Source organism: Ceratotherium simum, chromosome 25 (genome assembly GCF_057802395.1).
Source record: "Ceratotherium simum simum isolate JZ-2026a chromosome 25, ASM5780239v1, whole genome shotgun sequence".
NCBI lineage: Eukaryota > Metazoa > Chordata > Mammalia > Perissodactyla > Rhinocerotidae > Ceratotherium > Ceratotherium simum.
In genome coordinates this window covers 19,898,624-19,910,831 of record NC_141924.1, presented here as the reverse complement: position 1 = coordinate 19,910,831, position 12,208 = coordinate 19,898,624, and the positions used below count along the sequence as shown (strand labels likewise).

General features: G+C 41.7%; 1 pseudogene; it reads right to left on the bottom strand.

Annotated features, from left to right (window-relative positions):
* Nucleotides 1-12,208, bottom strand: part of LOC147913747 (putative tetratricopeptide repeat protein 41) — a 62,542-nt pseudogene that overhangs the window by 34,049 nt on the left and 16,285 nt on the right.

The window sequence follows — 12,208 nt, the reverse complement described above, 5'->3', positions numbered from 1 at the left end:
GTTGAAAACCATTGCATTAAAATTTTTAAATGACCTAAGCTGAGAAATTATAAAAGTGGTATAGTACAGAATATAGACATGACAAATAACAAGCCGTTTCCCCTCAAGAATGTTAGGCATGTATTTCAATGAAGTTATTGCCCAAAATGGTTTTAGAACTTCTCTTTTGGAAGAGCCCTCAGAGTCTAAAGAAAATTATTTTAATAGTCTCCATGTTGGCTAGTCCCAAAGAACTGTTGCAAAAATATTTTGAGAACAGACTCATAAGATTGATGCCTCTGAAAGGAGTGCTCTGAAGAGGGAAATTCTCTTTGAATGTCTAAGCTTTGGCACAACTCCTACAAAGCCGCCCTCCTCCTTTCAGGACCACACATTTCACAGGTCATCCCTCATCACTGATGTAGATAGGGCAGTGACTTCCAGCTAGACACTGTGCCTGCCTCGCTCGCCGCCATCATCCCAACTCCCGGCATGGGGCTGGGGGTAGGCAAGGCCCTGTTGGGGGAAGAGGGAGAATCTCCCTCTGCCCTTTTCCTTAAGGTTCTTATGGCTGGCCAAATAACTAACAAGACAGGTTAGCAAGAGAAAATAATACCAAGATTAATAACATGTATACATGGGAGAAACTCAGAAATGAGCAACTCGTCCCTCTGTCTAAGCTGCTTGCTTAAGTATTGCAGCTAAAGGCGAGGAACGTGTTGGGGGTGGGTAGTGGTCTGGGACTTCAGAGGCCAGGAAGACAATTCTTTTCAGGGTCATCTATAGATAATGCGGTCAGGGAAAGACAGAGTTTTTGATAAAAGAGGCTTGGTGCCTTTCCTATTGTAACCTCTATCCTACATTATCTCTACAGCCATCATGATAATAACTCCTTCCTGAAACAGATCTTTTGTTTTAAATTCTTTAGGCAGTTTGGGAGGGGAAACTCAAATATTCTTCCTGAGTTCTCTGAGTCCTTATTGTCTTCAGCTGGAAATAATCCGCATACCAGAGTGGTGCCTCCTGGGGTAGCTTGCCCTGAGCACCATCAGCCCTCAGTGAATGTTAGCCTGGTGAATGAATGAGTGAATGAATGCATGAATGAATGAGTGAATGACTGCCATTGGGCACTCAATGATTATCTAATAAAATAATTGGTGCTTTCCAGACAGACACATGTCAGTGATGAAAATGTGGACCCCGTGGGAAAAAAAAAATTGGTGCAAGGGGGAAATTCCATAACCATAACAGATACCAGACATTCATTGGACCCTACTCCCTGAAAGATGAAAGAGTGGTCAAAATAGCTTAAATCAAACTCTCTTATTATTTCTAACCTAGGCCTCAGGTACTTCATAACCCACAGACAGCAATAACAAAATAGCCACCAGTTCCTAAGATCTCACTACGTACCACACATTGTGTGAAGAGCCTTGGACACTTTCTCACTTGACCTGTTAACAGTCCACGAGACAGATATTAGAATCCTCAACAGTGAGAACTCGCTGAGTCAGAGGTTAAAATTCTTGCCAAGGTCCCTCGGCAGTAAGAGCCAGAGCACTTTAAATCTGGGTCAGTCTGAAAGCAGCCCATGCTCTATTCACGATTCTGTGCTACCTTCTAAAGACACAAAGTCTTTGCAAATTCAAATTGATGCATTCGTCACATTTATTAAGCACTTTCAGGTTGTAACATGCCATGCAGGATACAAAAACTGGTAAATAAGTATAGTCTCTGCCATCAAGGGACTTGCAATGTTCAGTCTTGTAAATCTCTGTAGATAGAATTCCTTCTATAAAGATGTGTGTCAATGCGGGTGAAGGCAGCATTTTATGAAAATCTGAAGTCTCTGTTTTAAAATAAAAACAGTTTTGTCTTGGGTTATATTACCCTTGGTCCATAAACTCCACTGAAATCAGTGAAAATTTATAATTTTTCTTAAAGGGCAGTTAAATGTCATCCTAAGCCTACTTATAGTTATATGTCGTGATCGAAACTTCCATTGTAGTCAACAAAGCCAAAAGTTCATATTTCAGGAAAAGTACATCAATATAGAGACAAGATAATCAACCAACCTTCCCCAACATCTTTATGAAAATATAATCAAGTCTTTACCCAGTCTTTCATTAGTTCATTTCAATCCACTACTCTATTTCCTTTTTGCTTTATGAATACCCCTTTTTCCTCCAAAATGACACTATTAGTATTCATTCATTCCATAATGACTCCCATCTATTTATTGCGTCTTGTCATTAACATACAGTTTGGGGCATGGATTAAAATCATTGCTTCCTCATTGATGAACATAATTAATTGATTCCTCTATTTGTGGACTAAATTGTAAAGGAACAAAGGTAAGTGATATGTGAACATCTCTGACACAAAAGGAATAATGTTTGAAGGATTTAAAATTATTTCCCACTTTACCTGCGCTAACGTGTTCTCAGCACTCAAGAATAACTTTCCACTTCCTTGGTCTTCCCCATAAGCTTCAGAAATCTCACAATAAACAACATTAATCGGCATTTGTCGGTGGTGGGAAAAAACCTGCATTCTAGCCCTGGAATGGAAAGAGAAGCAAACAACCCTGAGGCATAGTTAAAAGGGAACAAAGAGTGCCCATCCCTTAATCTCGATACAAGAGTAAAATACATCAGCCTTATTTCGGTGTGTCTCTCTCAACGGATCAGTACTTGCTTCTATTAAGGTTTACTTATACTCCCAAGTATTTTAAACTATGACATGAAAAATAACTCTAACGCTTTTAAATAATATTGGTATGTAAATTCTGAAAACCAGAGAGTCAAAAGAGAGTATTTCTATAGCTCAATTTGTTTATTGCTCTAATTTGTATTCGGGAGTGATTTTCAGGCAAGAAGAAAAAGGTGTTTAAATTGCCTACACAATTCTGCCCTCTGGTGCAACTATCTTGAATTGCTGGCTTTAACAAGAAGAACGAAATGCTAAAAGAATAAAATAGGGAGCATACCTCTTGTGTGAGCGCGTGTGTGCATGTGTAGTTATACCTTATTATACATAAGGGAAAATACTTAGAATTTTTGAACTTGAAGACCCAATTAAATACGTGGTACTGCAAAGTCTTCACTTTCAGAATTTCTCTTTCCAAACGTTCCTGTATTTAAACTTCCACATTTGTTCATTTGTTACATTTTAAATTATTGCGTCTAATGTATGCGACACAAATGTGCTCCTTGATCCTCATCCATTACTTTACCCATGCTGGAGGCCACCGTGAACACCCTCCTGCTTTCTTTCTACCAACTGTTCTGTGGATCACCATTCCCGCACAGAATATATGTTTATTGAATATTGACTCTGTGTCAGGCAGCATTCTAGGCTCTGAGCACCAGGCATAGCAGACAAGGTTGCCGCCCTCAGCACTCAGGGAGGCTGGGAGGCTTTAACCAGAGCTATGGTGCCTCAAGTCAGAAAGGAAAAACTAAAACAGAGCCAAGGGAGAGAGAGCGCTGAGGGCCAGAGTCCAAGACATTTGTCCCCAGTGGCCATCGGAGCAAAGGGGCCTGCAGTGCATGAGAACTGAGGGGTTGAGCCAAGTGACTGGGGAACCTAAAAGCCATAAGCAGAGCGGGCGCAGAGCAGGCAGAGGAGGGTGGTCTGACAAAGAGCTGAGGGATGGGCTCCTGCCCAGGGTGGGCTTCTGCACATTCCAGGAGGATTATTGGGCCCAGATTCCCGTAAGTGCTCGGGCTGGAATGGACAATGTCCATCACTGTGTTCATTACTTAATTCAACAATCTCATGTGCTCCAAGAAACTTTGGTTCACGAACCCTGCCTCCCACTGACCACATCATCATATTTACTCCCTTAGCTCCAACACATAGTTGGAACAGACAAGAAGGGAACTTTTTTTTTCCTATAATTGACTTTTTTGTGTGTGTGAGGAAGATCAGCGCTGAGCTAACATCCCTTGCCAATCTTCCTCTTTTTGCTGAGGAAGATTGGCCCTGAGCTAACATCCGCGCCCATCCTCCTCTACTTTATATGGGACGCCACCACAGCATGGCTTCACAAGCGGTGCAGCGGTGCATGCCCGGGATCCCAACCTGTGAACCCTGGGCCACTGAAGCAGAGCACATGCACTTAACCGCTGCACCACCGGGCCGGGCCCAAAGGGAACTTTTCTCATTGTAAAACTAACATTGTGCCAGCACCTTGAGATGGAGCTGAGACTTTATTTATTGAGGGGTAGGGGATGGGGGAGGTCCCTCCAAACTATTTGGGCCCAGCTCCCTTGGGTTCCACTGACACCCCTGTCCCCTGCCCAGAATGAAGTGCCATTCTCACTCTGGAGCCTTTATAAACTCCAGTTTCTTTCCAGAAAAAAATAAAAACGAAAAACTAATATGCGTATTATAGAAAAATTGGAAAACATACAAAAGGACAAAGAAAAAGAAAAATCACTCATAATTGCATCATTCAAAGATAATCTCTAATGTATTGCTGTATGTACTTCTGAACTTTTGCGTGTATCTACACTCAATTTTTTTTTAATTAAAATTGGGATGATCCTATACATAAGGTTTAATACCTGCTTTCTCATTTCCATGTTTAACAAATATTTATGTGTTAGTACTGTGCTAGATGTTGAATATGTATTGAACACAATATTTGTGGTTCCTGCCCTCACAGAGCTTACAGTCTATTGGAAAACATATTGTATTGCAAATATTTTTCTGTATCCTTAAATATTGTTTGGTAATACACGTATTTATGACTAGATTATATTCCATTTTACAGATTACCATTAGTCAGCTTTTCACTATTATAAAATGCTACCTAGTGAGAATTATTGGCAGAAATCCTTTTAAACATCCCTGATTATTTCCTTAGAGCAACTGTTAGAAATTGAATAAGCCACAGGCTATCAATATTTTTAAGACTTTGGATATATGTTGCCAAATTGCTCCCCAGAAAGATTGTCCCAATATAAACTCTTTCTTAGCATGTAAAAGTACCTATTTCCTCACACCTTTACCAATATTATTATTGTTTTTAAAAATCATTACAAAAAAAATCATTACCAATTTGGTACCTGAAAAATAGCATCTAACTATTGTTTTAATTTGCATTTCTTTGATTGTTAGTGAAACAGAATATCGTAATGTATTTATTAACAATTTATATGTTCTTCATCAACTCTAAGATGACATCAACTGCAAAATGCATCCTTATTTCAGAAATGTTAAGTTTTGAGAAAGCCTGCTTCTTAAAATCAATGAAATCTGGTAGGTATTCCTTAGTGAATTCATTCTTCCAACAACCATTTCCTGAGCACCCTGAGTACCTGCTGTGGGCCAGACACAGTCCTGGGTGAAGTAGATAAAGGACGAGCCCAAACAGACCTGGGCCCTGAGCTGGGCTATCAGAAAGGTGGAGGAGACAGACCAGCCCATAACCATAGAAATGAATATAAATTCGAACTATGAAAAGAACTATGAAAGAGATGTGATATGAACTGGAGAAGGTTTCTCCATGGAAAGGACAATTAAGCTGAGAGTTAAAAAAAAAAAAGAAAGAAAGAAAGAATAGAAGGTGTTGAGGCAGAAGGAGGGAGGGAGGGTATGGGAAACTCTGGGCAGAGGGAAGAACATAAGCAAAGGCTCTAGGGCAGGAAAAAGCATGGTGCTTAGAGAACTGAAAGATGGAGACTGAAGAGCTGAGAGAGCAAGGCGTGTGGTTCAAGGTCAGAGTGGAGACATAGGAAGGGCCATCCAGCACCCACACCATGTCCAGCGCTGCTCCAGGCACTGGGGATACAGTGATGAACACCAGAGGCAGAGTCCTACTCTTGAGGAGCTTCCATTCCAGCAGCTGGGAGGGTCAAGGGCAGGGATGGGGGAGCAGAGATAGATGGAAGAAAGGGAGGGAAGGAGGGAGGCAGGGAAGGAGGAAAGGAAGGGAGGAAGGAAGGAGGGAGAGAGGGAGGGAAGGGAGAGAGGGAGGGAAGGAAGGAAGGAAGGAAGGAAGGAAGGAAGGAAGGAAGGAAGGAAGGAAGGAAGGAAGGGGGAAAAAGACAAAGTCAGGTAGCAGTAAAAGCTATGCAACAAATTAAAACACGTTGACATGATAGAGAATGACTAGGTATAACATTAGATTGGGAAGGCCACTCTGAGAAATTAACACTTCAGCTGAGATCTAAATAACCAGAAAGAACTGGTACTACAAATATGAGTGGGGAGAACATTCCCAGCAGAGGGAACAGCTGGTGCCAAGGCCCAAAGGCAGAATATACTTGAAGGACGGAAAGAAGGCCAGGGTGGCTGGTATCTAGAGGTCAAGAGAAAGAATCTTATAAGATGATGCTACCCAAGCACGCAGGGGCCACATTATACAAAGCATTGTAAATTAAGCTGAGGAGGTTAGCTTTTAATATAAGCACGACAGCAGACCACCGGAGTTATCTTAATCTGGGAAGTGACATGATCTGGTTTACATTCGTAAAAGCTCATCCTGGCTACTGTGCAGACAAGGGACTTCATAGGAACAAAAATGAAAGTGGGAAGACCAGTTAGAAGGCTGTTACAATAGGCCACAGGAGAAGTGATGGTGGCTCGGGCTCACTAGAGTGATGCCAGTGAAGAGCTGCAGGTAGGTTGTCCTCTCTCCCCACTCCTATTCAACATCATACTGGGAGTTCTAGCTAGTGCAATAAGACAGGAAAAAGAAATAAAAGATATACATATTAGAAAGGAAGAAATAAAGTGGTCTTTGTTCACAAATGATATGATTATCTATGTAGAAATCCAAAAAATCAACAAAGAACTCCTGGAACTAATAAGCAATTATAGCAAGGTTACAGGATACAAGGTTAACATACAAAAGCCAATTGCTCTCCTATGTACCAGCAATGAACAATTGGAATTAGAAATTTAAAACACAATACCATTTATAATAGCACCCAAAAAATGAAATACTTAGGTATAAATATAACAAAATATGTACATGCTCTATATGCAGAAAACTACAAAACTCTGATGAAAGATATCAAATAATATCTAAATAAATAGATATTCCATGTTGATGGATTAGAAGACTCAATATTGTTAAGATGCTTGACCTACAGAATCAATGCAGTCCCAATAAAATCCTCTTAGAAGTCCAACTGATATTTGACAAAGTAGCAAAGACAATTCAATGGACATAGTCTAATTAATAAATGCTGCTGGGATAAGTGGACATCCATACGTAAAAAAAAAAATTAATCTGGGCCGGTCCCGTGGCTTAGCGGTTAAGTGCGCTCGCTCTGCTGCTGGCGGCCCAGGTTCGGATCCCGGGCGCGCACCGACGCCCCGCTTCTCTGGCCATGCTGAGGCCGCGTCCCACATACAGCAACTAGAAGGATGTGCAGCTATGACATACAACTATCTACTGGGCTTTGGGGGATAAAAAATAAATAAATAAAAATTAAAAAAAAATTAATCTAGATACAGACATTACACTTTTCACAAAAAATTTACTCAAAATGGATTATAGACCTAAATATAAAATGAAATACTATAAAACTTTTTTTGTGTGTGAGGAAGATTAGCCCTGAGCTAACATCCATGCCAATCCTCCCCTTTTCCTGAGGAAGACTGGCCTGGAGCTAACATCCGTGCCCATCTTCCTTCACTTTATATGGGACCCCACCACAGCATGACCTGACAAGCGGTGCATCAGTACGTGCCCGGGATCCAAACCCGGGCCACCAGCAGCAGAGTGCACGCATTTAACCGCTATGCCACAGGACCGGCCCACTGTAAAACTTTTAGAAGGAAACACAGAAGAAAAGCTATCTGACCTTGGATCTGGTAATGAGTTATTAAATACAACACCAAAAGCACAATCATGAAAGAAAATATTAATTTAGACTTTATTAAAATTAAAAACTTCTGCTCTGTGAAAGGCACTATCAAGAGAATGAAAAGACAAGCCACGAATTGGGAGAAAATATTTGTAAAATATATTTGATAAAGGACTTCTACCCAAAATATACAAAGAACGCTTAAAACTCAACAGTAAGATATGTAAAGATGCTCAACATTATTTGTCATTACGGAATTGCAAATTAAAACAACTATAAGATACCGCCACACACCTAGTAGAATGGCTAAAATATTTAAAAACTGACAATACCAAATGCTAGTGAGGACACAGAACAACAGGAACTCTCATTTATTGCTGGTGGGAATGCAAAATGGTACAGCCACCTTGGAAGACAGTTTGCCAGTTTCTTACAAAGCTAAACATAGTCCCACCATATGATCCAGCAATCATGTTCCTAGGTATTTACCCAACTGATTTAAAAAGTTACGTACCTATAAAAATTTAGATGCGAATATTTACAGCAGCTTTATTCATAATCACCAAAAGCTGGACATAATGAAAATGTCCTTCAATAGGTGAATAGATAAACAAACTGTGGTACATTCATACAATAGAATATTTTTCAGTGATAAAAAGAAATGAGCTATCAAGCCCTGAAAAGGCATGGAGGAACCTTAAATGCATATTGCTGACCTTCACAACTGTGTACGGCAGCCCTGACAGCTTAGAGAAGGGCGGTGGTGGTGGAGGCAGACAAGTGGACAAGTTTGAGAAACATTTAGGAAGTAAAAAAATGTCAGGGCTCAGAGATGAAACATATTTGGGGAGGGAGTGAAGGAGAGAAAGTGTCCAGGATTACTCCAAGGTAATAAATTGAGAGACAGTCCCTGGAAGAGAACCTGATTTTGGAGGGATGCTGGTGAGTTCAGTTTTAGTTGCGTTGGGTTTGAGGAGCTTTGGAGACATCACCCAAGTGGAGAGTTAAGTAGGTAGTTGGATATGTGGATCTGAGGCTCAGAGGCTAAGGGTGGCTCGGGAAATAAATGTGTGAGGCACGTGCACATGGAATGAAGTCATGTACATAGATAGTACGCTTAGAGTGGAATTAAGCATGAAAGGAGAAGAGCCTTAGAAACACTTAGAAGCCGGGTAGAACAGGAGGAACTAACAAAAGAGACAGAAAAGGAGCAGCCAGAGATGGAAGATGAACCGGGGGCGTGTTTATCAGCAAAGCCAAGAGACCAGCGTGTTTGGAAGAGGAGGGCACAGCCAAAAATATCCACTGATGCTGAGAGGCAAAGTCAGCAAGAACTGAAAAGGTTCTTTGGATGGCCTGCTCATGATCTTGCCTATTTTCATTGAAGTGTTCATCATTTCCTCACTGATTTTAAGAGCATTTCACACATTAGAAATGCTAATCCTTTGCCTGCTATGTATATTACAAATATTTTCCCAGTTACTCTCTTGCCTTATAATCGTGTTTCCGATTTTCTTAGAGTTGTTTTGGGTTGTTTTGTTTTACATATAGAAATTTCATGTGTTTATCTAGACAGATTTATCAATCACCTTCATGATTTACTCTGTTGCTTTCTTGCTTAGATTCATCTACATTTTCTTACAGTTGTTTTTTTTTTTAATATATAACTTCATTTTCTTATATTTAACTCACATCCTTCTGGAATTTGTTTTGGAGTAATGTTTCAGGTAATTTAACTTGTTAACAAATAGCGAACCATTATCACAGCACTATTTAGTCCCTAATCCACCTGACTGGAAAAGCTTCTACGACTCACTAATTTTTCATATCTATACCTCAGTCTGTGTCTGAGCTTCCTATTCTCTTCCATTGAGCTATTTTTGTTCCCAGTAGTATTTTTAAAATTATTATAGCTTCATAATATGTTTAAATCACTTGACATGCAAATTGCCTTCATTATTTTAAATTCTTATTCTAACATATTTTTTCTCCAAGAACTTGAGAATCATTTTGAAAATCTAGAAATGTTTTTCATAATTGTCTTATGTCTATAAATCAATTGAGGAAGAATTGATAACTTTACAACATTGAATTGCCCCATCCAAGAATATGGTATGTCTCCATATACACTGAAATCTTATTTTCTGTAATTCTGAAACTTTTTTTTTTTTAGTTTGATCATCTTGGCCTTTTTTTTTTTTTCATTTTTTTGAGGAAGATTAGCCCTGAGCTAACATCCGTTGCCAATCTTCCTCTTTTTCTTTTTTCTCCCCAAAGTCCCAGTACATAGTTGTATATCCTAGTTGTAGGCTGAATCGTGTGTGTGCGCGTGTGTGAAAGGAAGATTAGACCTGAGCTAACATCCTTTACCAATCCTCCTCTTTTTGCCCAGGGTAGGTGGGGGAAGATGGCCCTGGGCTCACATCCGTGCCCATCTTCCTCCACTTTATATGGGACGCCACCACAGCATGGCTTCACTACCTGTGCCTCCGAGCGCACAGGTCGAACCTGTGCGAACCACGCACAGGTGGGGTCGAACCACAAATCCCAGGCCTCCAAATCCGAGCCCATGCACTTAACCGCTATGCCACTGGGCCGGCCTCTGAAATTTTTTATAAAAATAAAGATCCTGCACATTTCTGGTTAAATTTATTCTTAGATATTTCATGTTTTCTTTTGTTCTTTTTATTTTTCTGTAGAGCTATTTTTAAAATTTTTTAATAAACGATTTTGTTCCATTTATCCAAAATATTTAGTTTTCTGAAGGCATCAAGAGCAAAGCTTCATACATCAGTCATGAAAAGCTAGTATTGTCGCATTTACCACAACCCTTTAACAAGATCCTGTACTGTAATGCATTTACCCTTTGCTCTAATAAGAAATCCTGCCTGTTAAAAACAAGATGACTCTCCCCACCCCACCACATCCGCCGCCTGGAGGGCAGCCAGCCATCGGTTAAGACGGAGCCATGCTGGGACACATCCTTCTGCCACATCTGCCTTAGTCTGTCTCTTCCCGTCTTTGACATTGTCCGAAAATGCCACTGGAGCCAGAAACGAGTTTTGCTCACTTTGATGTTACCCAGAGCTCCAGCCAAAAACAAGAGTATCATGTCACAGAGAAGCTATAAAAACTGATCCGACCATAAAAGTTGTCCTCTCGGCTCAAAGACCTCTCTACTGGCCATCAATCAGAGATGCAGCTTCCCCAGATGCGTCCCGCAAGGAGCGGGAAATTCCGGCGCAGGGTACACCGGCAGGAAGCATCTGGCGAGAAGCGGGTTCCAGACTGTTTCCAACCGCGCGTCATTCCATCAACCTAAGAAAGCTAGGCTGCTCGTTCTCGTCGCAGCCACGAGGGGGAGCCAAACCACGCAGGCCGACGGGAGACACTGAGACAGCTGGGCGTGCGCTCCATCCAACAGCCTCCTGGAGCCTGGAGAGGTATCAGACGCTTCTGCTCGCCCATCAAACTCGTGAGACTGGGCACCCTCGGAAAACTCTCCCTTTTTAAGGAACTTTCCAGAAGCAGGCAGGAGTCAGAAGGGTAAGTAGCCTAGTTATCTTTCAGGACAGAATGGGGATAATGAAGAATGAGACTCAAAATTGGAGTTCTTAATCATCTCCCTCACGGGGAGGGAGGCTAGGCTCTGTGGTTGGGAAGATGCTCCCACGGTCCCCAGGAATCCAGGCTTGCTTACTACTTTGAAGAGTGCCTTTCTGGAAGGCTCCTCTCCACCCAGCAGGGATATGGCTCTCCCCTTCTCAGGCCTCTTCTTCCTGCTGGTGGATTTGGGGAAAGGAATTTCTGTCCTGCATCCACTTCCACTGGGCCAGTCCCACTTCTCCAGCGATGCCCAGTCTACCTGTGCTCTCGGCCCTACACTGCTGCTCCCACCTGGACCCCACATCCCACCTGGGTTTGTGCTTCCCGTGGCAGCCTCCTGAGGCCTCTTGCTGTCGCCTCTCTGATCCACACTGCCTTAGATGGGGAACACCATGGATTCTCCTTCATGCCCCTAAACAATTTGTAACAGACTTTTACTCAAAATGTAGGGATATCAGAGGAGGGTTTTAACACAGCACAGAGAAGAAAATCATTTAAAATGGCATATTAGACATTTAATTAAATGCATGTAATTGAGATCCATCCTCGCTTTTGGGATTTCTAACTCCTTAGTCTCCTGGGTTTCCTCCTCCCCTCTGACTCCTCCTCCTCTGCTCACCCCTCTGAGCTTTGTCCTAGGCCCACCCCTCTTCTTCTTGCCCCTGGATGCTCTCATTCCCTCTCCTGGCTTCAGTCCCCACAACATGCATGTATCCCTGGCCCAGCTCTCTTTCTCGGAGCCCAGAGAATATCTCCTCCCAGCATGCTACAGTCACTCCAAACTCAGCCTGGCTTCC